Source organism: Lissotriton helveticus, chromosome 3_1 (assembly GCF_964261635.1).
Source record: "Lissotriton helveticus chromosome 3_1, aLisHel1.1, whole genome shotgun sequence".
In the NCBI taxonomy this organism is placed as follows: domain Eukaryota; kingdom Metazoa; phylum Chordata; class Amphibia; order Caudata; family Salamandridae; genus Lissotriton; species Lissotriton helveticus.
Window position 1 is genome coordinate 2,064,595,930 of NC_136061.1, and position 27,400 is coordinate 2,064,623,329.

The window sequence follows — 27,400 nt, forward strand, 5'->3', positions numbered from 1 at the left end:
CAGTGAATCTGATCTCTCCAGTGTTGGAAGTGAAAACAGTGCCATTACAGAACCAAAACGAAATTGTCCTAGGTGCTACTTCAGACCCTACAATGTCCTCTTTATTAGAGGAGATGAACCGCTTCCGCAAGGGTTCTAGAAATACGTACAATCAGAAAAAACCTACAACCGCAAAAAAACAAGAAGGGGTGGGAGGCACAACAGGCGGGAGGGAAGGAGCCACCAACACAAGGTCCCTGTCCCGCAATGCAAAGAACTGAGCGAGATGTCTCACACTGAACTAAATACCGATGGCACTACTGTTGCCTCTTCTAACTATGTCAATATTGTGAATGTATCCACCTATGATCTTACCAAATGTGATGAAAGAGTTCTAACTAAGGGCCTTAGTTTTTGAGGGTGCAGTGTATGTGAAAGGTAGGATATATACTAGTGTGGGTAACATGTCCCGATAGTGAAATACTGCCAATTTAGTTTTTCACCATTGAACGGCCATCTTGCCCATAGGATAGAATGGGGAATGCTGTGTCCCATGTGTAACTGCATATCTTCCCATAGGAGCAAGATGGGAAGCTGAAGTCTGGTATCCCTGAACTCAGATTTTGATAACACATCTTTTAGGAAAGATGGTTTTTAAATTCCGTGTTTGAAAATAGCACTTTTAGAAAGTGGCTATTTTCCTGTTCAACCTTTCTGTGTGCCTCCGTCTGTTTGTGTATTGACTGTCTGGTTTGTGTGAGTGACAGGGGCTGGGGGTGGCTGCAGGAGAATGGGGGGTCAGCCGTAGGCTGAATAGACCTATTTACACTTCAAGTGGTGGAGGAGTTGCACCTGGGCCTGAATAGGACTGTGCCTGCCTTCCACAATGCTGGCTCCACCTCTTGCGGTGCGTCTAATAGCCCTGGCCCACACTCACAAAGGAAGGAGACCTGCCTTGGCAGAGGGCACCCAGAACTGGTTGGGACAGGATCCTGGACCCCTCACACATGAAGAACACAGACTTTTGAGGTATAAGAGTAAGACCTGAAACCCCTGTAATTAAGACTACTTTGAAACCAAGGAGGAACCTCTGCCCAAGAAGATCACCGGAAGAAACTGAGGAGAAGTACTGCCCTTGCTGTGTGTTCTGGGGCTTGCCTGCAGTTTACTGATTCTACTCTTGAGCATGACCTCATCGGAGCGTGTCTGTACCGCGTAAGACGACCCAATCCTACACGCAACGGCCTGCGCGTGGACTGCTCTGCCCCGAATTGCCAAACATCCCAATTACCGCTGCCAGCCCGGGACAAAGATCAGCCTGAATAAATCAGCGGTGCCGGCCCAGGAGCGCAATCGGCTGGGAATCCCTACGTCACTTCAAGTCCGCGCAGGTATTGGTTCCTTCAGGGCTAGCCTCCCAGTGATTCAGGGGATTGGCCTTGGGATGCCGCGCTAAGAATGGTTCCCGCTCCGCAGCGTAACTGCCAAGACCACGCTGGGATTGGTTCCCGCGGTGCGAGCCTCCCAGTGACCCGGAGGCAGGGTAATCGTCACGAGCGAAATGCGCTGGGATTTGTTCCCACTCCAAGCGTCTCCTAGCAATTAAGGGGCTTGTCCAGGAAGAGCCGCGTCACATCGATTGGAGCGCGAGGCGTCCCCTAGCAACCGGGGCGGCCTCACGATCGTGCACCGAAGAAGAGAGCCAAAGATCAACGCGAGGTGTTTGGCCCTGCGAGTCAGGTAATCGGCCGCATCAGCATAGCCATCCGGCCCCAGTGAAAATTGCTCAGAGGTGGCGCTACTGTAGTTCGGCACGTGCGCACGAGACAGCTGGGGCAGCGGTGAGAAGGGAACATCAGTTGGAAAGGGAAGGAATCATACCAGCGATTACTGCGTAGTCGAGTACCTTGTGGGGTAGTGATATTCCCCTTGCTGGCAACTCGAGTTTTGTAGTATCACGGCTCCCATGTGCCTGTTCAGCCCGGGGTTGATTTGTGGCATCTGTTCCCCAAGTTAGTGTTACTAAAGTGAATTGAACTGTGTGAGCACAAATAGCATTACCAAGAGGAACTGGGTGAGCACAGGGAGCATTACTGAAGTGAGCCTTTCTTTTGGCTAGAAACATAACAAGGAACTGATTGAAGAGTAGTAAGAATACTAAAAGAACATTGCCAAAGTGAACGTTTTTCAAGAGACCATTACTGAGGAAGGAGTAATTTATGTATGTGCATTTTTGGGCGTTTGTGATTTGCCTAAACTATATACAGATATTTATATTTTTATAATCACTGGTGTAGTGTCCATGTGTGGTGTTCACTGGGTTGCTGTGAGTGTTGGTGCAGATACTTTACACATTGCCTTGGGGATAAGCCTGTCTGCTCATGCCAAGCTACCAAGGGGTGAGCAGGGGTTATCAACAGTGTGTGTTTCCCCCTTACCCTGACTAGAGTGGTGATTTCTGCCTGGCTTTGGTGCAAGCCTCAGACAACCAGAAATCCCATTTCTAACAACAGTGGTTTGAATGAAAAGTCTAGATTTGTCCTTAACATTCAATTGGACAATATAATAGCTGTGTTTCACAGAGCTGTGACAAAGGACCTCCACATCTTGGAAGACAATCTGAGAAGCACTCATAGGCCATACAAATATAACCTTACTAAAGAAGAACATCTAGCTCTAAAAGCACTGTCTACCAATTCTAATTTGATTGTGAAAGAAGCAGATAAGGGAGGAAACATTGTGCTAATGCAAGAGAATGACTATATAGAAGAAATTGATATACAATTACGGGACCAGCGAGCTTACATTAAATTGTCTACTAATCCACTTAAAAGAATTACTACACTTATAGAATCCAAACTTACAGTGTGGCAACAACGCGGTCTCATTTCAGACAGGAAGGTTAAATACTTTATTTCTTGTATTGATTTTTTATAATTTTTAAATGATTTATTTCAGGTACTGGATAAAACGACAGATGTATCATGATGATGCAGTAAGAATATGTGAGAGGGAGGATTCAAGTTAGCCTGGCTGATATGGGGTGATGCCCCGAAACCGGTCCCAGGATGCTTGTTTCTGCTCCAGGAGGACCTGGCTTGGCAGTTCGGGCTGGACGGTTCCAATAAGGAGCAGGGTCAAGATTGATTTGCATATGGCTGCGTCCAAACTGGGGTAGCGTGGTGAACAAAAGATTGATGGATTATACCCAGATATTTGTGACTGGGGTGAATTTTTCATTGTTCAGCATTCCGTCCATCATTTGTTCCTTTTGCTTATGTAGTGATTAGGGGCACCATTGGAGGGTAGTATTGTTTGAATCCTTGGAGAATGTGATCTTTGGGCGGGTGGGGCACAACAAATATTCTCACACCATCTGGCACTTGCACTAAAGTCATCCATGTCAATGGCATAGCTTGCATTCTTGTAGCCTGTGCAGTGCCCCAGGTCCTGAGGTAAAAACACTTCAACAGCTGATTGTGGGATGGCTGGTAGGAGGCCATAGTCTATGAACTGAGGGATTTAATTTTATTGGAATCAGTGTTTCTAGTTTACTAATAACAATGACTATCTGAGCAGATCTTCCTGACCACTTCTCTCACCAAACATGCCTACTCAGGGCCATGAACAGTAAACAAAATATCAGACAAGACATCCCAGTGCAGTAACAATATAAATAGATTATGATCATGTGAAATACCACAAAATGACATGCACAGTTGCTCAAAGCTGCACGCATACTGACAAAAACGTGAAGTGCAGGATTATCTCAAACTAATATAAACTTATTTTGACTTGTACTTATGTTGGTTGTCTACTTATTTACTTATATACTATAGCATGACCTCCTCTGATGTGTCTCTAAAACCTACCTTTTTGGACTGAATTTAGATTTTTTTCGTCCTGAATTTTGACCCTTTGTCCTGAATTTTTACACCCTCCGTCCTGAATTTGCACCCATGCCAGTTGGTCACCCTGAACCGATTACATTTAACATTCTCAGACTGGGGAAGCAATGAGCTGGGAAACAAAGACACTCGAGGGGTTGGGAAAGACACACATTCCACCTGGTGCTGCCAGTGCTTTATATACACTTAAGTGCCCATTTTCCCCCAGCGTCCTCAATGCAGTGCCGATCGTCACATTTGCGAAGGTTCACTTTTCTAGTGAAAGCTGTATGGTACACACGCACCCTGCTACTGCTCCCCTAGTCCCGTAGTTCCTAACTGCAAGAAAACGCAAACAGATGCATTCCTTTCTTATCACCAGTTTCTAATACCAATACGTGTAATGTTGCGTCTTTCTTATAACCCCTTCTACTTTCAGCTGTTCACCTGTTCATGTTGTTTTCTATGCCTAATGGCACTTCTAGTCCTGCATTCACTCCCCACCACAAGTGTCAGAAAGCAAATAAAGATGCCACCCACACCTGACATGGAACATTGATGAATGCTGTTGCTTCTACTAGACTCATTTACACAAAGGAGTTAGAAAGCACTGTTTTGGTGCCAACGCCAATACTTACAGAGCACACTGAATACATTATTGGCGTATTGAACAGCAAGTTAGAAACAATAATTCCTAGTATGTTAGGTAATACATAACAGGTGCTTAATTAGTTTCTCATTTGAAATATGGTTTAAGGCATGGGAAAGTGGGCTCTGGCCCAGGGCTTCAGCCTTTCAAGGGTCCCCTGGTAGCAGAGAGTCTTGCCCTGATGACCTTGAATAATTTTTAAACAGAACGTTTTAAATACCGCTTCCCTTCCATTTATTTTTTATGTGGGAGATGTGTGAGAATCTATTTACAGATAATTTGCAGAAAAATGTATTTATGTTTCATGCAACATCCATAAAAAAGTTTTTTAGATCAAAACAGTACCTCACAAATTAGAAATGGGAGGGTGTCACAGAGATTATTTGCAGTAATATTAGGCAGATTCTGCTGTGTTACAATATTGTAAACACTTCCCCATCCATGTATATTAGATGTAAACGCATTAAGAATTTGGACTTGTGTGTCTGTGGACTGTCAGTAGTCTGGGCACAGAGGGCATGAAAGAGTTGAAATCAGATCAGACATTCAAAGCTGTTCCGAACAGGGCCCCCCAAATATGTTTGGCCAAGGGCCCCCAAATCCTTAAGATGTCCCTGATCAGCATCGTTAAAATGTGGCCTCTTGTTATGTGTGACAGTTCTATAGAGTCCCGCCTTGACGTATGTCATATTATAGGGCTTGTAGTTTTGTCCATGATTGCCCTCCCCGCCTAGATTTTCATTTTTGCTTTGACACTCCCTTTCTACAGTTCCACCCCAGGTCCATGCTGCCAGTGGCAGACGCCCCCCCCCCCAGCTGCTGCTCCTTTTATAGTTCACCCATATCCATCCTGCCCTTGGCTAGCCCCTGCCAATCCCTCTCTTGCCACATGCTGACCGCCTCCAGCCTCCCGCCATTCCGACTTCATCACCTGTTGTGTACTGTGACATCTCCTCCCCCATGCCTCTTGCACCATTGACAGCCCCGTCACACCCCAATTTTACTGTGTCCATTATACTACTGTGAAGAACTTTGATGTCTTTCAGCTTTATAAACCAATATGCAAACATACATAAATGGATAAATTGAACATTGCATGCTAGCACTTTACAATACATGCAAAGTAATGATACGTAAAATCCAGAGTGTCTTAATGAATTGTATAGAACAGTGGGCCTCTTGGCACCCATGGATGAGTTCAATCACCTTATGTTAAGTGACCCCAGAAACCACAGGCACTAGTCCAATGATCTTCTCTAAACAGCTCTTACTTTCTGCTCTTACATTTGCAGTCTCAAGTCACACGAACTCAAGTTATTAGACTTACACACATGAAAACCATGGTTTGTATTAGCAAAGGAGTAAGGGAACTCTAATACGGCTTCCCATTCCCATTGACAAACCATTAAGTCAGGTTGTAACCACAATACAAACAAGTATTTGCAATGCAATAGGTATCACATTCACGTGAGTTTGAGCTATTGGCATTGTAATGACAATGCCTTTTATTTATGTTTTGGGTTTTAAAACATAAATAAAAGGCATGGTCATTTACAATATTAATAGCTAAAACTCTCGCAAATGCGAGAACTATTGCATTGCAATAAAGGGCCTTCTCGACCCCTTGTTAGATTGTAAATATCAGAGGAAGAGACCGGGCAGTGGCGTTGTAGTAATTACACTCAAAGGAACAGATAGTTGTACCAGTTTAATGAGTACAAGATACATCAGGTGCTCCCAGCTGGGCGGACAGTTTCTCACACCAACGTTCTAAGGCTCCCTCTCAGTTGACAGCTGGGCTGAACCATTGTGTGAATAATAGGAGGGGGGGGGGGAAACAGGGGAAGGAAGAAACCAAAGGAAGTTACAACACATCTTCCTCCCTAAAGGAGAAGGGGAAAGGAACCGGGGGAAACATTGGTCCGAGGAGCGGACAATAATACATTAACATGCTTGGAATGGAAACAAAAGGCAAAACATTTCTGTAAAAAGAAAAGTCACTAGCAAGTGCTTAATAGAGCATCACTATTAAAATAGGATCATCTCATGCTATACTGCCTGTGCCAGGACGGAGCGGTCTTCTTCCTGTGTCTCTCCCTACGTTGCCCCTGAATATCGGCTCTGTCTCCTGGCTGTGTACCATCCACCCTCGACTGAACACTCTTGGAGGTGACAGGAACTACTCTATCTTGACTCCATACTCTACCATCCTGCATAACTACGACATTACTCTTGACCTCCCTTATTCTTCCTGGGTCAAAGAACCTGTCCTCACTTTTGCCCATTCTGTCTGGCCTCCTGATGTACACCAACTGTCCTCTGCTAAGATTCTTTTCCTTCACCCCCCACTTCCTGTCGTACCACTCTTTGTACTTGTCCTGCTTGTCTTCAATTCTCCTCTTCATCTCTTCCAAATCCACCTCAGTGAGAGTGTCTTTTCCCATCCACTGCGCGGACAACTTGGAACCTGCTTTTCTTCCTCTCATTAGCTCGAAAGGTGATCGTTCTGTGGTGGAGTTGGGGGGTAGTATGATAAGCCCATAATGTCTCCATCACCGCAACTTCAATATTTTTTCCCAACTTTCCTGCTAATTTGATGCTCTCCTTAAGTAGACGGTTCGCCCTTTCCACCTTTCCATTGGCTTTGGGACAGTACAACGGCGTGCGGATATGGGAAATAGAACAGTCTCTCAAGAATTCTTTCATTTCGTCAGATGTCAGCTGGACACCATTGTCCGTTACAAGTGTTGCTGGTATCCCCTCTCTCGAGAACACCTCCTTCAAGAAACCAATAACGGACTTTGTACTAATGTTCACTACAAACTTGTGAGTAATCCAGTTGGAATAGTAATCTATGAGTACTAATAGGTACCAGTCTTGTGGGCCTTTTCCATGAATGGGTCCCGTGATATCAAATCCCAGTTTCCTCCAAGGGGCCATGGGTACTTCCACTGGTATCAAGGGTGAGTGCTTGGTAACTTTGGATTTATCACTGATGCTGCATGCATAACAGTCACGCACTTTCTCTTCCATTTCTCGGTCCATCTCAGGGAACCAATATTCTGCTCTTAATCGAGATTTGCAAAGGCTTCTGCCCAGATGACCCTCATGGGCTAGAGCGATGACCTGCTGTCTCACACCCACCGGGGGAACTAGTTTTCCAGATTTCAGAATATAGTTCGCCTCCACCGAGAGATCTTCTCTCACATTCCAAAACGGTTGGATCTCCCTTTCCAATTCTTTGCATTTCTTAGGCCATCCCATGGTTATGTGCTTCTTCACTTTCTTCAAAGTCTCATCTTTTTCCATATGATTGTCCCAATCTTCCTTCATTACAGCTGCTACGCTTATCTCTAGGATTGTGTCTTCCACTTTTTCCTCTTCTGTCACGCAACTAACTGGAGCTCTTGAGAGAAAATCCGCTGCTCTGTTCTGTTGTCCAGGGATATACACTGCCTGGAAGTTGAAGCCCTGAAGACCCAGAACCCATTTGGCAATGCGCGGGGTCATTTCCTCCATGTTCTTCTTAGAAAACAATGGGACTAACGGTTTGTGATCCGTGTGCACCTCGAACGGTGCTCCCCACACATAAAATTTGAAATGTTTGATTGCCCAGTATACGGCAAGAGCTTCCTTCTCCACTGTCGAATAGTTAGTTTCTGGAGATGTGAGTGTTCTTGATGCAAAGGCAATTACCCTAAGTTGCTTATCTCCTCTTTGTGATAGGGTTGCTCCAATCCCCTTGTTACTCGCATCCGTGGTTATTACTATTTCTTTTTCCTGATCAAATTTGCCTATGAAAGGTGCCTGAATTATGGCATTCTTTATATCTCTGAAAGCCACTTCTTGTTTCTCACCCCACTCAAAGTTGTTGTCCTTCTTGACCAATTCTCTCATGGCATGTGTCCTGCCAGCAAAGTCTTTTATGAACTTGGCCATGTATTCAGCTAGTCCCAAAAATGACAATACTTCCTCTTTGTTTGTGGGTGTAGGGGCATCTCTGACAGCATTGACCAAATCACATTTGGGTTTGATCCCTTCCTCAGAGATGGTATGGCCCAGATAATCCACTGAACTCACACCCAGCTTGCATTTACTCAATCTGGTGGTGAATCCAACCTCCTTAAGTCTTTTCAGCACCTCTCTAAGATTCTGATTATGTTCTTCCACGTCAGAACCATAGATCAGTATATCATCCTGGAAACACATAGTCTTACAGCAATTCTTAAGGACGTGTTGCATCACCCGTTGAAACGCTGCTGCCGCCAAGGCCAAACCGAAAGGCATCCGTAGAAATTTATAGTTACCAAATGGGGTGGTAAACGCCGTCAGGTCCTGTGAGTCCGGATGTAGCACAACCTGATAGTATGCCGAAGACAAATCCAACACACTGAAGTACCTGGCACCCTGTATAGTTGTCAACATTTCTCCTATTCTGGGGAGTGGGTACCGGTCAATCAGGATATTCGCATTCAAGTCTCTTAGATCTACACACAACCTAATGTTCTTTCCTCCATCCTTGGTCGTGAGAACAATCGGGGCCAACCATGAAGATGTTTCTATTTCTTTAATCACTCCTTGTCTGACCAATTTGTCTAGCTCAATTTTCAATGGCTCTCTCATGCGTAGAGGTATGGAGCGTGTTTTGTGTATCACTGGTTTAGAGTCCTCCTTGAGAGTGATCTTATGCACATAATTCTTTAACACCCCTAAGTCCTCACTAAACACCTCCTTAAATTCCTGAGTGACATCTTCTGCTACACTGGTTGGTTCCACTAAAAGCACTTGTTCTTTGTTGTTGGGATCTAGCTTGATGCCCAGTTTCTTCTGATCTTTCCATCCCAGCAGATTAGAGCCTCTCATGGAGACATACACCTTCCCCACCATGTGCCTGTCTTTAAAGGATATTCTCATTTTTGCCATACCCTCAAGCGGTATGCGCTCCTTGAAGTATCCAGCGGGATTTATGTCTGCCTTCTCTAATACTACTCCTTGTCCTGCAAACTTCTCATCAAATTCCCTCTTGTCAATAAGAGTGTAAGGGGAGCATGAATCTGCATAAGCAACAAACTTCTTACCATCTAAAACAATTTCACATGTGGGATAAACATTACATTCATTTTCTTCCTCATCCCCCACCTGGAATATATACGTTTTTTCTTTCTCATCCACAATTTCAACATTATCCACCATATGTACTTTCTGGTTGAAGTTTTTACACACCTTGGAGAAATGCCCTCGTTTATTACACTTCCTGCACAGAGTGTTCCTGGCAGGACACTTCCAGTTATTCGCTAAATGACTAGGGCTACCACATTTGTAACAAAATAATCCCGGTGGGTTGCTGCGCTGATCACCTTTGGCTTTCTCTCCCACCTTACAAATAGTTTCCCCATCACTAGATACTTTGCTTTCCCCTTTTTCTCTAATTGCCCCCTCCTGTATTCTCATCTCCTTCATACACATGGCTGTATGCTCCAACCCTTTCGCTATGCTCAAAGTTTCCTCCAGATCAGGGTTCCTAGTAAGGAGTTCCTCCTGTATTCTAGAATCATTCGTGCACCTCACAATCTGATCCCTTATCATAGAATCAGTAAGTACCCCAAAATCACACGTAGCTGCTAAACCTCTAAGAACAGCTACATAATTGATCACTTTTTCATCCTTCTTCTGTGCTCTTTTGTAAAATTTGTGTCTCTCCAGAACAACATTTATTTTAATTTTAAAGTGTTCCTCTAATTTCATCAAAGTATAATCATATACATTTACCCCTTCAACTTCTTCCTGTTCATCATCAACTAATCTGCCAGTTATATCCTCAAACACTTTCCTTCCATGTATGCCTAAATTGTGTAACATTATGTGCTGTTTTCTCACATTGTTATAATTTCCCCCTCCTATTGCTATGAGATAGGACTTGAAAATCCCCTCCCACCTCTTCCATGGTATTGCAGGCTCCCCTAGGTCATTTAGAAATGGTGGAGGTTGGCTCATACCTGCCCCTGCCATGGCCATGCACAAAATGACACTAAATAATATGGTGAAGGAGATGACTGAAAACCACCAGAAAATGAATGCAAAGGGAAAGGGTTAAAAGTTGACCAGTAAGGATTTTTTCAAGCAAAAAAAAAAAATCTAAATTATACACATATGTGATTAATACCCCACAAAGCAATCACAAAGGATATTAATACTGGCAGTCCCTTCACAAAAGCAAATAAAGTCCTCTTTCTGCCTCTCCAATTCCCACAATGCTCAGAGGTGGGCGGGAACTTCCTGAGAGAATCTTCGTTACCTCAGGAGGAATCAACACGAAACCCAACAACGAAGAAAAAGAAAGTCTCTCAAACAGTTTGTTCACCATAAAACTTGAAGCGGGTGGATATTAATAAGAGAACGCCTCAGGGGCACCCGCTGTAAACTCGAAGCGAGCAGCAAAAGCGGGACGCGATGGTGCCGCGCTGATCACCCGGGGCGCTCCGCTTCCATCCCAGAGGCAGTCAATGAAAGACGCGGTGAAGCTGCGCTACTCACACGGGGCGCTCTGTTTCCTTCCCCGCGCCAGCCCTCACAGTCACCAGGCTCGTCGAGAGCACGCAGACCTTCACTACACAGGGAAACTCAGGGAACAGATAATCAGCGGACGCCAGACGAATCACTGCTTGAACATCCTCAGTGAACACTGAGAGGAACGGAGGGAAACGCCTCCGGGGAACCCAGCGCACACGGCTCACCTCAAGGAGTCAGAAGAGAGCCGTAGTACCGTATCCACAAAACATTAGCTCCTCTCCTGTCAAGTACTTCAAAACTCGAAGCAGTTGTGCCTGGAAGACAGCACCGTAGCGGAGACCCTTCACCAGGTAGGATGAGCGTCCGATCCGTCCCAGCAGAATCTCATCCGGGGGGGGGGCACCAAGCTGACCCTGGCTCAGCTCCTTGACCCTCGTCGCCAGAAAAAGTGTAGTAATTACACTCAAAGGAACAGATAGTTGTACCAGTTTAATGAGTACAAGATACATCAGGTGCTCCCAGCTGGGCGGACAGTTTCTCACACCAACGTTCTAAGGCTCCCTCTCAGTTGACAGCTGGGCTGAACCATTGTGTGAATAATAGGAGGGGGGGGGAACAGGGGAAGGAAGAAACCAAAGGAAGTTACAACAGGCGTCTTCAAAGTTGTGATACATAGTGCCATGAAGATGTATAAGTGTTATAAATTACACAGACACAAAGTGTGATGTGAGAGTTACATTTGATCTGAGCTATAAATACTAATAAAGCGCTCCAACACCTTTCGGTCTGTGATTACACTGTCACAGCTCAGAAGGAAGAGCGGGAGGGGGGCTATTTCCTGCCCTCTCCTTGATTTGAGTGTGCAGTGCGGCATTGCGTAAAGCCATTGCTATCTTTGGCCTAATAAAAACACTCCAGCTGTAGTAGGGCCCTGGCTTCACCTCCTGGTGCAGGGTGGCTGTGTTTTATGGCAGGAATGGAGGGAGGGAGGGAGGGAGGTATGGTCTCGGCTGCAGCTCTGGCTTCGTACACTGCCCCTGCTAATACTAGTGAGCGAGAGGTGCTGAGGTGGTGGTATTGGTGGTAGTGGTATTGGTGATGGTATTGGTATCTGTGGTGGTGGTATTGGTATTGGTGATGGTGGTGGTATTCGTGGTGGTGGTGGTATTGGTGGTGGTAGTGGTATTGGTGGTGGTGGAATTGGTGGGGCTGGAATTGGTGGGGCTGGTATTGGTGGGGCTGGTATTGGTGGTGGTGGTATCGATGGCATTGGTGGTATTGGTGGTGTGGGTATTGGTCGCGGTATTGGTGGTGGCGGTAATGGTATTGGAGGTGGTATTGGTGGTGGTGGTACTGGTATTGGTGGTGATGGTATTGCCAGTGGTGGTATTGGTGGTGGTGGTGGTGGTATTGGTAAAGTCGTATTGGTGGTGGTATTGATGGTATTGGTGGTGGTATGGTGGTGGTGGGATTGGTGGTGGTGGTATTGGTGATATTCGTGGTGGTGGTATTGGTGGTGGTAGTGGTATTGGTGGATGTATTGGTGGTGGTATTGGTTTTGGTGGTATTGGTGGTGGTGGTGGTATTGTTGGTGCTACCTGGAATTTGCATCACTTTAATTCGCTAATCATTTCAAAATCCATTTTACTTGGGTGGTTGAAACCGACATGAGGTAATGCGGGGTTAAAGGGATTGAAAGCAGGCACCCGTGTTACGGGCGACTATGCTGCTTTCAAAAACACAAGCAGTTTCAGCTGAAGCAGCGCATGTCCGGCCTGCAGTAAGAGAAACTCAATAAAGTAAATAGTGCCTACAGACTAAATAACCGGTCCTCTGTAGCAATCGAAGTAAAGGGGCCAGTAGCCATTTGAGGTTACAAATGAAGACAACGCCGTATTAAGGAGGGACTAACAAGCCTAATAACGAATTTGAAGGCAGCATTTACGAAAGACAATGACACAAGCCAATGGAAAAATATGGACGGTGAGTGGGCGCAGCCACTCTCCCATACTCTACTACAGCAATCTCAGAGAGCGAGTAGTGCATGTGCGCTGCTAGAAGGCCTGACCTAAAAAAAGAAGAGCCAAGGAAGCATTCCGTGCTAACATGAAAGCATTTTTACTAAGCAGCACTGAAAAAGCATTACAACAACCTACATCGAAAAGCAGATGAAAAAGACTAGAACATAAACTGTATCTGTAAAATGAAGCAAATGAACACCAGCAGACTAGACCACTAGTCACACAACCACCATGGCTTTCTTCAAGTGTTCAAAGCTACAATAACCTCAGCTGCACACTGTCATTGTGACAGTGAATTTAGAAGAATGTCTCTTGTACTATGAGAGTGCCTCCTATGCTAATGAGAGCGAAAGTATTAAATCAATTATCCACAGTTACACTGGTAGTGACATAGAAAATAACAACTACTAAGACAGCCTTTTGTCGCTCTCTTTTGCCCTTTCGCTTTTAGCCTTCTCTTTCTATCCACTCTTCAGGGCTGGAGCTAGACATAGGCAGTGTGAGCACCTGCCCATGACCCAACTATCAACATGGGACCCTGCACCAGATGGTCACAGACCACAGCAGACCTTCTCACATATATCTCTATCTCCTTGCTATGTGCTCCTCTTGTGCCCCTCTCCCTATCCATTTTCTTTTTGGCAGTGAGGTGTATCTCGGCCTCGTACCCTCCACTTCAAAGGGTCTGGTATATATTTTCTGGAGCCTGGGGGTGAAGATCAACAGTTTGCACAGGAGGTCACGGGTGGGGTGGAGGGCATCAATCTGTCTTTCTTGGGTCATATGAGTGCCTCATACCATTTTTATTTGCCATCGTGAGGACCCATCCCCCGCTCCTGGCTTGCAGCACTACACAATGGCTGCAAGGCCCAGGGAAGGGGGGCCCCAACCCTGTGCCTCACAGTCATGGTATAGTGCTGCAGGTTCTGGAGAGGGGTGAACTCCCTTAGGCCTATCAGCACAGGGCCACAGCTGAAAAAACAGTATTATCACTTCATAGTGTAGTGCAAACATCAGGTAAAACAATTAGTAAAATGAGAACTCAAACAAGGGGCGATTACGATATGGCCCGTAAAGGTTCAGACCAAAGGGCGCATCGCAATGGGCCGGTCGGATTCCTTTCCAACCGCTTCATTTTGATGGAGGCGGTCGTAAAGGAATCCGATCGGTCATTCCAGCTGGCTTCCGATGGGCTCAGAGAGCCCGTCCGCCAGACGGAATGTGGCCTGTAATCTCAAGGGTGCCTCTTTCTGCCCTTGAGATTACAATGCACGGTTTCCGACATGGTTTGCATGTTGGTCTGTGCGACATGGAAACCGTGTCAGAAAGCGTGTTAGGGGGCCCCCCAGCAGGGCCCCCTTTGGTGCACGGCCTCCAGTTGAAAGCCTGTTGATCACTGCACCCTGTGGCAGGCACCTTTAGTTGCCTGCCACACGGTACAGGGATGAACTCTACCTCCCATTTGATTATGGGAGCATACATTACGACTGGTTTAAGGCAGTAAAGCATGCTCCCATAGTGAAATATAGAATGAGACCGAACATCGTTTGGTCACATCGTAATGGAGCGGTCGGACCGACCACTGGGTGTCGATCAGTCCCATGACCGAGTCGGTGTCGGGCGGAAGTGATTCCCCCACATCTTAATGAGCCCCCAAGTGTTCTGAAATGATTGTCAATATCAGTTGCATAAGCAAATACCAGGGAAATGGAAAGATAAATAAAGAGTAGTGAACAGTGAGAAGGATGCATCCAATAGGAAGAAAGAAAGGTAAGAAAAGGGAAAGGGGAAGCTGTCTGGTAAGGTAAAGAGTAGATTTCCAACAGATCAGATAATTATTACCTGGTAAGTATGAACTTTGCAGGAAGGTATTTAGTCTTTCCCATATTTTCTGAGCTATATTAAGGTAGTGTGTTTGGAGATTTGCGGGTACCACTTAAGTAAATAATTCATGCCCACCAGGAATGGAAAGATATGTCATTTGCAGACTTCCAATCCAAAAGTATAACTTTGATTACAATTATTAGTAAGAGATCTACTAGTGCAAAATTTGAATCTGGCAAGGATAAACTGAAGGGGGCAGCATGACCTCCCCAAAAATATGGTTGTAAAATCTAGGACTAAATTTATGTTAAAAGTACAGTTAGGTGGTTTGTTACCATTTCCCAAAATGGAGTAAGCCATTTGCATTTGGAAAACATATGCTCAGAGTCCTCAGGAGCTTTTTCAAAAGTCAAGCACTAATTGGTATCAGTAGTTATCATTTAACATGTTTGTCTGGAGTCCAATATAACAAAAGTGTTGTAAAATATTTAGCTTGTGGAAGACAGGGGACAATCTTATGAGTCAAAACATGGGAGCAGAGCTTTATCCAAGTGTTTGAATAGGGAGGGTTTTGTCCTAGATTTTGGAAATTGTGTGTCCATTTTGTTTGGATGGGTGGAGAAGTTTGCTAGCCTGTGTTTGTATGTAGTTGTAGATTTTTTTAGAAAGTGTGGCAAGCTGCCAGCCATTCTGAGAGTAGGGTCACCACAAGGGTCACCAGGATGGGTGTAGCCAAGTGGCCCAATTTGGATAGTTTTAGTTTCAGCTTCCGAAAACCCGAAAGAGATAGAGTAGTATAGATAGTATTAGACCTGACACCCTTGAATGATAGTCCCCCATATAATTTGCCGTCAGCCATCCTGTTGTGCTCAAATTGTTTTTGTTGGCTTCATGGCTCTGCACACTTTACCTCTGCTAACCAAGGCTAAAGTGCTTGGTAAAATTGTCTTACGCGCAATTGGCACATTTGATTTACTTATAGGTCCCTAGTAAATGGTACTAGAGGTACCCAGGGCCTCTAAGTTAAATGATGTTAGTGGGCTTGCAGTTCTTATTGTGCCACCTACATAAGTGGACATAAATAAATATGTCTCAGGCCTGTCATTGCAGCCTCTGTGTGTAGTTTTCAAACTGCCATTTCGACCTGGCAAAATAAACTTTTTGCCAGGCCTAAACCTTCCTTTTTAATACATATGTCACCCCTAGGGACCCTAAATTGCCCATAAAACAGGGTGCATTGTATTTAAAAAGTGAACATGTACTTTCAAGGTATATGTGTCCTGGTAGTGAAAAACTCTCAAATTTGTTTTTCACTATTGCAAGGCCTACATCTTGGGTTACCCTATTATATTTAATAAGTGATAACTTTTGTTTGGGAACAGGTAGAAATACCATGTTTGGAATTTAAGGAACTGTAATTTAAAATCATCTTTAATGTTAAAGTCGGATTTTAAGTCACAATTCTGAAAATGCCACATTTAGAAAGTTGGCATTATCTTTTCTTATCCATTTGGTGCCTGCAGCAGTTCCTGGGTCACATGACTGGATGTAGTTGGCCTTTGTGTGTTCCTCTGAGAGAGTCACAGAATAGAGGGACTAGGTGTTGGCAGCAGTGGCCATCCTGACTTGATAAGAGGGGTGGATCTGTCACCTATCATACTTGCACATCAAAGAGACTGCCTCAGCTCACACGCAAATAATTTTACACAAGCCCAGTGTGACTCCAAACAGCCTGGGACCAGAGCAAGGAAGGAAGAAATTTCAGACACTTCTGTGTTGGGAAAATTTCAGAAGATTCTCCCACTTCAAAGCATCTGGTATAAAAGTGAGACCCCTAAACACCCTCTTCAGGATACTGCTGGACCTGTGGGCACTACGGAAGAAGGACCACCCTACTGCTTGAGGCCTGCACTATTGACTGAGAAGGAAGATTGGCCCTCTCCCTTTATCCGAGGTACCTGAGTGACTCCAAGGGTTAGGTCGCAGGCCTCCTGTCCTGAGCTACAGGGACACAACAACCTCCAGAGGCCTTCCTGCAACTGAACCCTTGGTGTGGCATCAGTTCACCTCCTCTTTGAAGAAAAGGATACATTATAAAGTTTTGGGTTCTTTGTGAATGGGTCCATTTGCACCAATATCTTGCAGTCCACGCCGACCACCAATGCAAAGCTCTGGTGAACCCAAATCTTTGCACTACAGTGACCACCAGTGACGACCGGCATCATGAGGTCTAGACTTCACACTACACCATTGACAGTCCACGGTGACCACCAACATGAATATCTAGCACAGCCATCCGTGACACCCGACAGGATCTTCATGCTACAGAGCCCCTGCTTGCACATTTCCTCTAAGTTAAGCCTGAATAGTTTTATGCCAAGCTACCAGAGGATTAAGCACAGGTTAAGCCAAGTAAGTTCAGTGACTTTTTGTGGTCCAACCTGATAAGGATTGTGGCTATTGTTGAAGAAGGGAGAATCACATCCCCTTCAGCCAATTTCTCAGAAGATAGCAAGTGGTTGGCCTTTAAGTAGCCAAAGGTCACGGGCTTGCAATTCTCATACAAGTCTTTAACAAGTATATAACTTTCTTAGTCCAATATGGTCCCACAGATGATGAAATAATAATAATTTTATTATTATACCATACAAATACTAGATCAGATTTGTGTATGGGACAAGATTTACCTACAAGTTTAAGTGCTTTGGATGTGTTAGTATAATCTGCTTAGAATGGGTTACATTATATTGGTTCATGTCTAAAATTGCAGGGAGAGGAAAGGGAAGCAGTGGTCCTATCTGATCTGAAACCATGGGCGTTGCTTTGTTTGGTCATCAGAGAACCAACAAGCTCCATGTGTAGGGATATATACTGTCTGGTAGTTAAACCAGTTTGGGAATGTACATCGCCATTTCGATAATCTTGAATTTCTTGAATGTTATTCTGGCTCTTTTGTTGCACCATAGGAACTCGGAGATTATTTTGTTGAGCAAAGAAAAGAATAACTGAGAAAAGCAAATGGGAACCATGCTGGAAAGACAGTGTATCCAATCTGCCCTACCAAGAAATGTTTTTGGAGAGTATGATGATAAAAGATCCTAGATTTTAATAATGGTTTGTTGTTCATTATAAGCAACTGAGTCAAAAACATTGTTGCAGAACCAAATTCCTAAGTTTTTAATGTATTTTGATTGCCAACTAAACACTGTCTCCAGAATACAAGGAGGAAGATAGAGCGAGTTACGGGGGAGAACCTCTGTTTTGTCTATATTCAGGGTTGGGAAATGTAGATGGGTAATTTACAATGACATATGCAGATTGAATTGAGTGACGTTAATTGTTGTACTGTATTTAGACACTTATATTCACCTTTCTTCGTTCTTCACTGTTTGATAACTTGGAACGCTGAGCACTTCTTGCATTCAACTTAATTCTTTGGTTGTTAAATATTTGTGTTTATAGGTTTGTTCTGCAAATTATTTAAGCCACGTTAATTGTGTTGGCTCACATTTTGTTTGCTCATAATTGTATTGAATTATGTGTAAATGAGACCACAGAGAACCATTGTTGTGAATATATATAGTAAACAGGTTCCTAATGGCATATTGGGTTTCCCTTTTTTGTGTTACTTTGTCGTTAGGTTGCAAAAGCTTTCTCAATTTGTTTAATCAAGGATGGCAGTTTAGTCACTGGTCTCAAAAGTCTGAAAGTTGTTTGGATCCAAATTGAAATTTTTGAGAAGCATGGTAATTTGCCTGTGTTTTAGAGATGCAGGAAATATGCCTACATCAAGAATGGAATTGACCTTTTTGAGAAGGAGAGAGGATATATCTTGAAGACAATTTTTGTTTTATCAAAATCTGGAGTATGGAGATGGACTGGATCAGTGAATAAATTGCGAGAATGTTTGAAGGTAGGTTTCTGAAACACAGACTATTTGGTGCCAGGGCTTTTCTTTTAGGGATCCCATGTGTTAAAGAAAACCTAGGCCCTAATTATGAGACTTGTGGTGGCACTGCAGTGGCGGCCCAGCCACTGATGCACTGGTGTTCCAACTGTGACTGCGACAGGAGGACCTCACTGGGACCGCTGCCACCGTGGAACTGCTGTTCCCTGGCAGTGGCGCGGTGCTCAAGCATATTACGAGTGTCTTCTCCGCCACGATCTTCATGGCAGTTTCACCATCATCAAAACTGTGGCAGAGAGGAAACAAAGTGGGACCTACACGGCCTCACACTATGTGGATGCAAGCAGGGGGCTATGCATGCACTGATTAAAAACAAGAAGGAGCTACCCTTTTTCAACTGGAAAAGGGAGGGGGTGTATAATACTACAAAAATTAAATAGCTTCCTTTCCCTGCTTTTGTACAAAATGAGGCTAAGTGCCTCTTACAGTTCTTAATTTGAGATATTTACCATTCTATTTTTTATTTAGTCGGTCTAAAGTAGATTACCAAAAAGGAATTTATTCTGTATTTCAAAACAACATTAATAACAATTAAAATAGGAAAAACCCGGACATTTAGAGTCTATTCGTTATCTATATTAATTGCTAAAAAGCATGAATTCATTGCACACAACACATCATTACAAACATATCAATTTTCATATAATAAAAATAAATACAAAATTGTTAAAAAAGTTCTGTCGATGCGGCGTTTCGGTGTTCAGATGAAGATCGTCACCTTCTTCAGGACTATACTTTCAAATCTAAACATCTAAGTGGGAGCATAAATATTGTGTTATTCTCTATCTTCACCTAATGTTCGTCTTACTATACAATGAAATTCACATTAAAGCTCTAAGTCACAGGGTCTTTTCCTTCCTGATACAAACATCTAAGTTACAGTTATCTCCAACCCACCCACAAGATTCTCTTCTACATTACCCAAAAGGATTGTTACATTATAATATTGTTCATTATGCTTCACATATTGCAGTGTTTTCAAAAAGAATGTATTTCTACACAGTAAAAAATCTCAAAACTATCTGATTTTGGTAACATCAATAAACGGCCTGGTTGTTACTACTAGAACAATCCCATTAAAAAAAAACGTAATAATGCAGTTTCGATATACCTTATTAAACTGGGTGTAGAAACTGCTTTAATTGGATTCTTGGATATTCACTTGAGTTCTTCGTTCATATAAATTAGAAGAACAACTAAGACAAAAGGAAAGACTTTTTATTTCTTTTCCTTCTATTATGTCTTGTTGCTTCTGTTGCTATATGCATATGCAGTACAAGTCGCTCATAGGAGAAGGGCAACTTTATATAGTTCTTTCTTTCCTTATGCCTACCTGGATAATTAAATTCTCCTGCCTTTATCAATGGGCTTCAGAGTCTCATATAATCCAATGTGTCAGTTTCAATCTTATTGAGTCAATACTGTTAAAAAAAGAAGCATATTATAGATGTATTATGCTCTAATTATACTATTTATTGCCTTATTCTTTATATATTATAGTTCTGCATTTCTTAATTTTTTTCTTTTTTGTTGTTTAGTCCTCATCTCACCTTTAAGCATTTTGCAGAGTGTTACAGCCGCTTTTTCGTACCTGGGCTCCCTCCGGCCGACTGCGTATGCTTAGGTCCCCTGACCAACTCCTTGTACTGGAGTCTTAAGGTGTAATCATGGGACTAGGGGGCCATTGTTTTTCTTTATCTGAACAGTCTCAGTTCTGTACCCACGGTGGTGAAGGGGTACCAGAGGCTATTTGAGGCAATGCCTGCACTGGCCACATCCAGGCGAGCCATCGCAAATGCAGAGTTCAGCCAATCTTCCGTTCTTGGGGGGTTGGGGTCTTTCCATTTCAGGCAGATTTCCCTACGCGCCAATAAAATCAAACTCAGCAACAGGCCTCTGTCCCTTGCTGCAAAAGCTTTTGTTGATATACGGTCGTCAGCAAAGAAGACTAAGGTGTTGTTGATTACGATATTGATGGCGAATGTCCTGCGGAGATATCCTCCAACCCCCTCCCAAAAGGCCATCAGTTTTGCACAATCAAAAAAACCATGTATATCATTGGCTTTAGGGGCCATACATCTATAACATTTTGGTTCCTGGATTGGGGCAAATTTAGCTATTTTAGCTGGGGTGTAGTAGATGCGGTTGGTTACAAAGAAACGTTTTTTCTTTAGACTAGCAGATTTAACAAATTTATATAGTAGATTTAAAGAGGGCTCCAATAACTCCTCTATTTCCCCTTCAAATGGAGTCTGTCTCCACACCAAGGCCTGAGATGAAATATCCCTGTCATCTGCTTCAACCAATTTTTTGTACCATATTGATACCTCTCTCTTGATGCGATTTTCTGATATAAAGAGGATCTCTATTTCACAGTCTCCCATTAATGCCCCGCTCTCTGCCTCAAACCAGGATTTCAACTGTAAAAACTTAAATTTGGAAAACCCCGGTCCTATCTTAGCTTCCAATGCTTCCCACGTATGTACCCCATTACTTTCCCCCAACTCTGACCAAATAGAAACTCCTGCCTCCCTGATAGGGGCAGCCAACCCGTCTTTCAGACAGAGCGGAGTTCCTGGGGAATCCCAAATGGGAGCGTGTTCAGAGTAGTACCCTATATTGCACCTTGTCCTTACTTTGTACCAACATTCTAATGCGTTTTCCAAGATCTTCAGGCGCACCTTTTTAAAGAATTTTTTTGCCCCAAATTTATATAGAAACCCTTCTGTTCTGCCCCGTTCGATGTCTCTCGTCTGTTCCCTGAGAAGAACCCCCCATTCAGAAGTTGTAGTTTTCTTCAGAAGCGTCCTGATGGCTTTAAATTGAAATGCCACCAGGTACCAGCTAATATCTGGAAGGGCTAACCCGCCTTTAAGCAGCCTCCGCCTCAATTTCTTCCAGGACAGTCTTACTCCCTTATCTCCCCAGATGAAACTCACGATCTTACCCTGTACCCTGGAGATATCACGTTGAGGGAACTTCGGAGGAACAGCATTAAATATGTAAGTTAAGTTGGGAAGAGCCGTCATTTTGACCAGATTCACCATACCAAAAATAGTCAATGGTAGATTTTTCCACCTCGAAAACAAACAATCTAGTTTATTGATTACCCTTTTTAGATTCACAGGGGCAATTCTATCCAGATCTTTTACTATTGTGATGCCTAAGTATTTAAACTCATTGCTGGTCTGCCCCGTCCAGTGCGTTATATTCCAGCACATTATTTCAGTCTTGGAGGAGTTGGCCATGTATCCCGATATTAACCCAAACTCCCCCAAGAGGGCCTCCACCCTTGGCATTGTTACCTCTGGATCACTCGTATAAAGAATAATATCATCTGCATATAATGCAATTTTAGATATATATTGCTGTGATCTAAAAGGCAAAATCTGATCATCTAGCTTTATAGCCTGAGCCAACGGCTCAATGTAAAGATCAAACAGGAGTGGGACAACCCTGCCTGGTTCCCCTTTGGATCTCGAAGCTAGAAGTGAGCATCCTATTTACCAATATTTTTGCCGACGCTCCCTGATAACATTGCCTTAGCATATTAACAAATATAGGACCAAAGCCCATAGCCTCCAATACTTCCCATAGATAGGACCAACAGACCCTATCGAACGCCTTGGCGGCATCCAAAGCGACTCCCGCCAAGGGTTCCGATCTTGCTACCGCCAAGTCAATGTTACCAATAAGGAGTTGTGTCTGCTCCTCAATAAAACGCCCACTAATGAATCTCTTTTGATCGGGGCTAACAAGCCCCGGGGCCAGTTTAGCCAATCTCTCTGCCAGAATGCCCATGAAGATTTTATAGTCGGAATTTAGCAGGGAGATTGGTCGATAAGAATCAGCCCTTAAGGGGTCCTTACCTGGCTTAAGCAACAAAACAATAGTTGCCTCTCGCCAGGAACTAGGTATATCTCCCGAAAGGATATAAACTGATTGGAACAAGGAGCCCATAGCTGGAGCTATCTCATCTTCGAGGAGTTTATATATTTCATTCGGGAGAGCATCCAAACCCGATGCTTTCTTATTTTTGGATGATTTTATTTGCCCTTTGATTTCCTCCAACGAGATCGTAGCATCCAAAAAATGTCTACCCTCCTGAGTTAGAACCGATAATGATTTAGAGCTCAGCCATGACTGAATTTGGTTTCTTGAAGGTTTCAAGTCTTCCATATACAGATCTGTGAAGAGAGAGAGAAGACAGTTCTTTATGTCCTCTATATCGATCGATTTATCTCCCCTATCGTTGATGACTAGCTCGCCTATATCATTTTTAGCACAATCTGTTCTAGCCTTCCATTCTAACAAGGCTTCGGCCTTCTCTCCATATTCGAAGTTCTCCATGGTTTTATTTAACCATTGGGCCCTGCATTTCTCATCGAGCTTGCCTCTATAGTCTGATCTGGCATTCGCAAGGTCCTCCTGTATTTTACCGAGTCCGTCGGGTGGACCATTCCTCTGCAAGAGAAGATCAGCTTCTAACACCTTAATTTTGTACTCCCTCAATTTTAATTCACGGGATTCCATTTTATTTTTTGAGGATATAAGACCGTGTAACCTGCCTCTAAGACTGGCCTTAAAGGCATCCCATACCACTCCTATTGATGTTGAACCTATATTAAACTCCAAAAACTCCGAAGAGGAGACTTTAATAGCCGAGATAATCTCAGGATCTTATAGCATTCTCCTATTAAGGGTCCACCTTGACTCGACTACCTTCGTTGAACTTTTATATGCAACTAGGATAGGAGCATGGTCTGAGAGATGACTAGGAAGGATAGAAATAACCGTGTTTTTAGGCAAGAAGTGTCTGCTTATAAATATGTAATCGATCCTTGAAAAATGGTGGTGTGTCTTACTATAAAATGTGAAACCTGGAACCTCTCCCTTCAACTCTCTCCAGATATACCAACCCTATGTCATGGATCAGATTTTTCGTTACGCGCTGTATATGGGGCACCCCTACATAGTGGCACTGATTTGACCTATCTTTGTTTGGATCGAGGAGGACATTAAAATCCCCCCCTATGATTAAAGGAAGACTTTCCAGAATTAGCTTAGAATAAAGCTTCAATATATATGTTGCGTCGTCAACATTAGGTCCATAAAAAGATACGCAAGCCAACTCCCCGCCGTCCAACATCAGATGTGCAATAACCCACCTCCCGGTTTGGTCAGTCTGAAAAGATTTTATAGAACACCCTGACCTCCGCTTTATTAGGATTGCTACACCTCGGGTATTAGATGTTTGACCCGAAACACAAAAACTCTCAACCCAAGAGACGCCCGTAAATAATTTTCCAGCTTCTTCAAAGGTCTAGTGAGTCTCTTGTAGAATACATATCCGTGCCGCAGAGAGTTCTAAATATTTCATTATTAAACGCTGTCTTCTGGGGCACCTCATTCCATTGATATTCCAAGACACAAAACATCTTTCCCTACCCTGAGTCTCTACTCCCGCCATAGCATTTGAATTTTTCACCCTAAAGCCAAAATCCCAAAGTGAGATGGGTGATTTCTTATTTTTTCCCCCTGCTCCCGACCCATGTGACCCCAGTCCCCCCCCCCCTCATCCCCTAGTGCCCCCTGACTCCCTTGAGGAACCCTCCCTTCCATATAGGCTAAGCCTATTTAGCTTAGCCCACCTCAACCTCAAAGAAAAACATATTTAAGAAAAAATGGATAGACGGTATTGGACAATGCTTATTAAAAGGTTTTCCTGTCTTCCCTGTACTTATAAGCACTTTTCTAACACACTGCCTTTATCAGTTCCCAGACTTCCCACTTCTACTCTCTTTTGTTTCTGTTATAAAATTCAGTGGTACGAAACTGATGCATTTTGTTCAATTGGGCTTTGACCCCTAGCTCTTTTAGTTCCTCCAGCCTATTCCCTAGCTCCCATTGCCTAGTGGCTGTGGTATGTGATATGTCTGATCTTATATGGAAAATAATCGGTTCTTTCCCAGTAAGAGAAAATGGTATAGAGCCTGCCTTTAGGCCTGTGGACAGTATTTGCTCTTTAACTGAGTAGGAGAGAAAGTTGACCAGAATCTTCCGAGGTTTGAGTTTACCTTGATTCCTCCTAAATGTGTCCCGATGGACCCTTTGAATCTCTTGAGAAAGATTTATTTCTGGGGAGCCTTTTAGTACAGTACCCTGTAACAGGGAAATTATAAACCCCTTCAGATCTGTCCCTTCGATGGTCTCCGGGACATTTAAAAACCTCAAATTGTTCTTGCTGGAATGATTTTCCAGTCTTTCCAACTCCTCCTGCAGAGTCTTATTCCGGGCTGCCAATTTTGCTATTCCTGAGGTGGCACAGCTTAGTGATTTCTTGATAACAGGAATCTCTGCCTCAATTTTATATGTCCTCACTACAACCTCCTCCAATCTCTGGGCCAGCACCTCGCAGGAAGATTTGATCGCCATTTGGTTTGCTTCAGAGAAAGAGAATCTGGTCGCAAGTTCAGCTTGGTTTGTCTCTGAGATCTTAAAACCCGATATAATTTCCCTCTTCATTGTCATTAAAAAGTTTGATAAGGAATGCAATACGCTTACAGTATCGGAGGCACCCCCTACTGCTCCAGAGCGTTTCATCTGTGTTGCTGGTGGGGCCACTTACTTCTTTTCCGTGCCGCAAGACTGCTGTTGGTGCCTCACGTCTTCCCTCGCCGCAGCCGCTGCCGCAGTCACCACCAACGCTGCACGGCCACGGAGGGAGGACTCCAACATCCAGGTGCCCCAGCGGTGAAAGCAGAAGCCGCACACCGCCACATCGCGCCCGTAGGCGCTCTAAGGTACACAGAGTCCCAGTGAAGCGGGGGATCAGAGCATTTTGTGTGTGTTGCTGGTGGGGCCACTTACTTCTTTTCCGTGCCGCGAGACTGCAGTTGGTGCCTCACGTCTTCCCTCGCCGCCGCCCCGCCGCAGTCACCACCAACGCGGCGCGGCCACGGAGGGAGGACTCCAACATCCAGGTGCCCCAGCGGCGGAAGCCGCACACGCCCACATCGCGCCCGGAGGTGCTCAAAGGTCCACAGAGCCCCGGTGAAGCGGGGGAGCAGAGCGTTTCATCTGTGTTGCTGGTGGGGCCACTTACTTTTTTTCTGTGCTGCGAGACTGCTGTTGGTGCCTCCTGTCTTCCCTCGCGGCCGCCGCTGCTGCAGTCACCACAGGCACGGCCACGGAGGGAGGACTCCAACATCCAGGTGCCCCAGCGGCGCAAGCGGAAGCCGCACACGCCCACATCGTGCCCGGAGGCACTCAAAGGTCCACAGAGCCCCGGTGAAGCGGGGGAGCAGAGCGTTTCATCTGTGTTGCTGGTGGGGCCACTTACTTCTTTTCCGTGCTGCGAGACTGCTGTTGGTGCCTCACGTCTTCCCTCGCCGCTGCCGCTGCCGCAGTCACCACCAACGTGGCACGGCCACGGAGGGAGGACTCCAACATCCAGGTGCCCCAGCAGCGCAAGAGGAAGCCGCAAACGCCCACATCACGCCCGGAGGCGCTCAAAGGTCCACAGAGCCCCCGCGTCGCGGGACCGCGTGCGGGCTAAACCCGGGCAAAGGGTGGGCCGTCTGTGGCCGTCCGGGGCAGGACGAGGCTGGGCTGGGCCACCCCCCTGACATTCCATCTGAAAACCGTAAGACTTAAGACATTAATCATTCGGTCTTTTACTTGTGATATTTTATCTGTTGTCATTTTAATAATCCCAAACGGTCAAGCTTTAGTTTTAATTTGAAACGGGGTTTCACGTAGGCTATACCCCCTCCTACTTCGTATCCTCCTTGGTGTATATAGGCGTTTGAGGCATTACCCCCTTGTGTATGTCCAGTATGGGGAAACTCACCAACCCTTCCCTCTCACGCCCCAGAACTAGGCAACAAGTCGCCACGACCCATCCACTCCCGACCCTTACAGCAATTGATCTAATGCTCCAGAAAACCATAGGAGCAGTAGCAACGGCCATCGAAGATAGGGAAAGGCGTTTATCTTCAACCCCTGCACTAGTCCCCCCTCGGTTAGAAGGTGACGCCTCTATGACCAATCCGTTTGAGTCAACCGCTTATCAAATGCCCTCCTTCTTTGAGTTACCGTGTGCCCAGATCATACCGGAGGAGATTGTCTCTGATCCACCTTCTCCATTGGCTCCCCACTCAACAGAATCTAATGACCCCGAGCCTAGTCCTAAAAGGAAAAAATCAAAACCCACGAGAAAATACACAAAGAAGAAGAAAACACATTCTCCCATGAGAGCGCAGTCTGAGTCAGTTCCCCCCTGCCCTGTCTCTGTACCACCTCTTTGGGTCACACATTTGATGACTGACCTGCATGCTTACATAGAACAAGTAATTAGTTCCTACGTAAAGCCCTTATCATCAAGATTAGACAGAATCCTCTCTCTTGTCACCAATAAATGCCCAGGGAAGCCCCAGCTAGCTAGATCACATGGGAACCATGATACGGGAGAGGGTACAGCTCCTATTCCGGGTAGTTCTGCTGCCACGTGTTTGGAGGGTAGCACACATACACAAACAACCAAACCATCACATGTCATGGC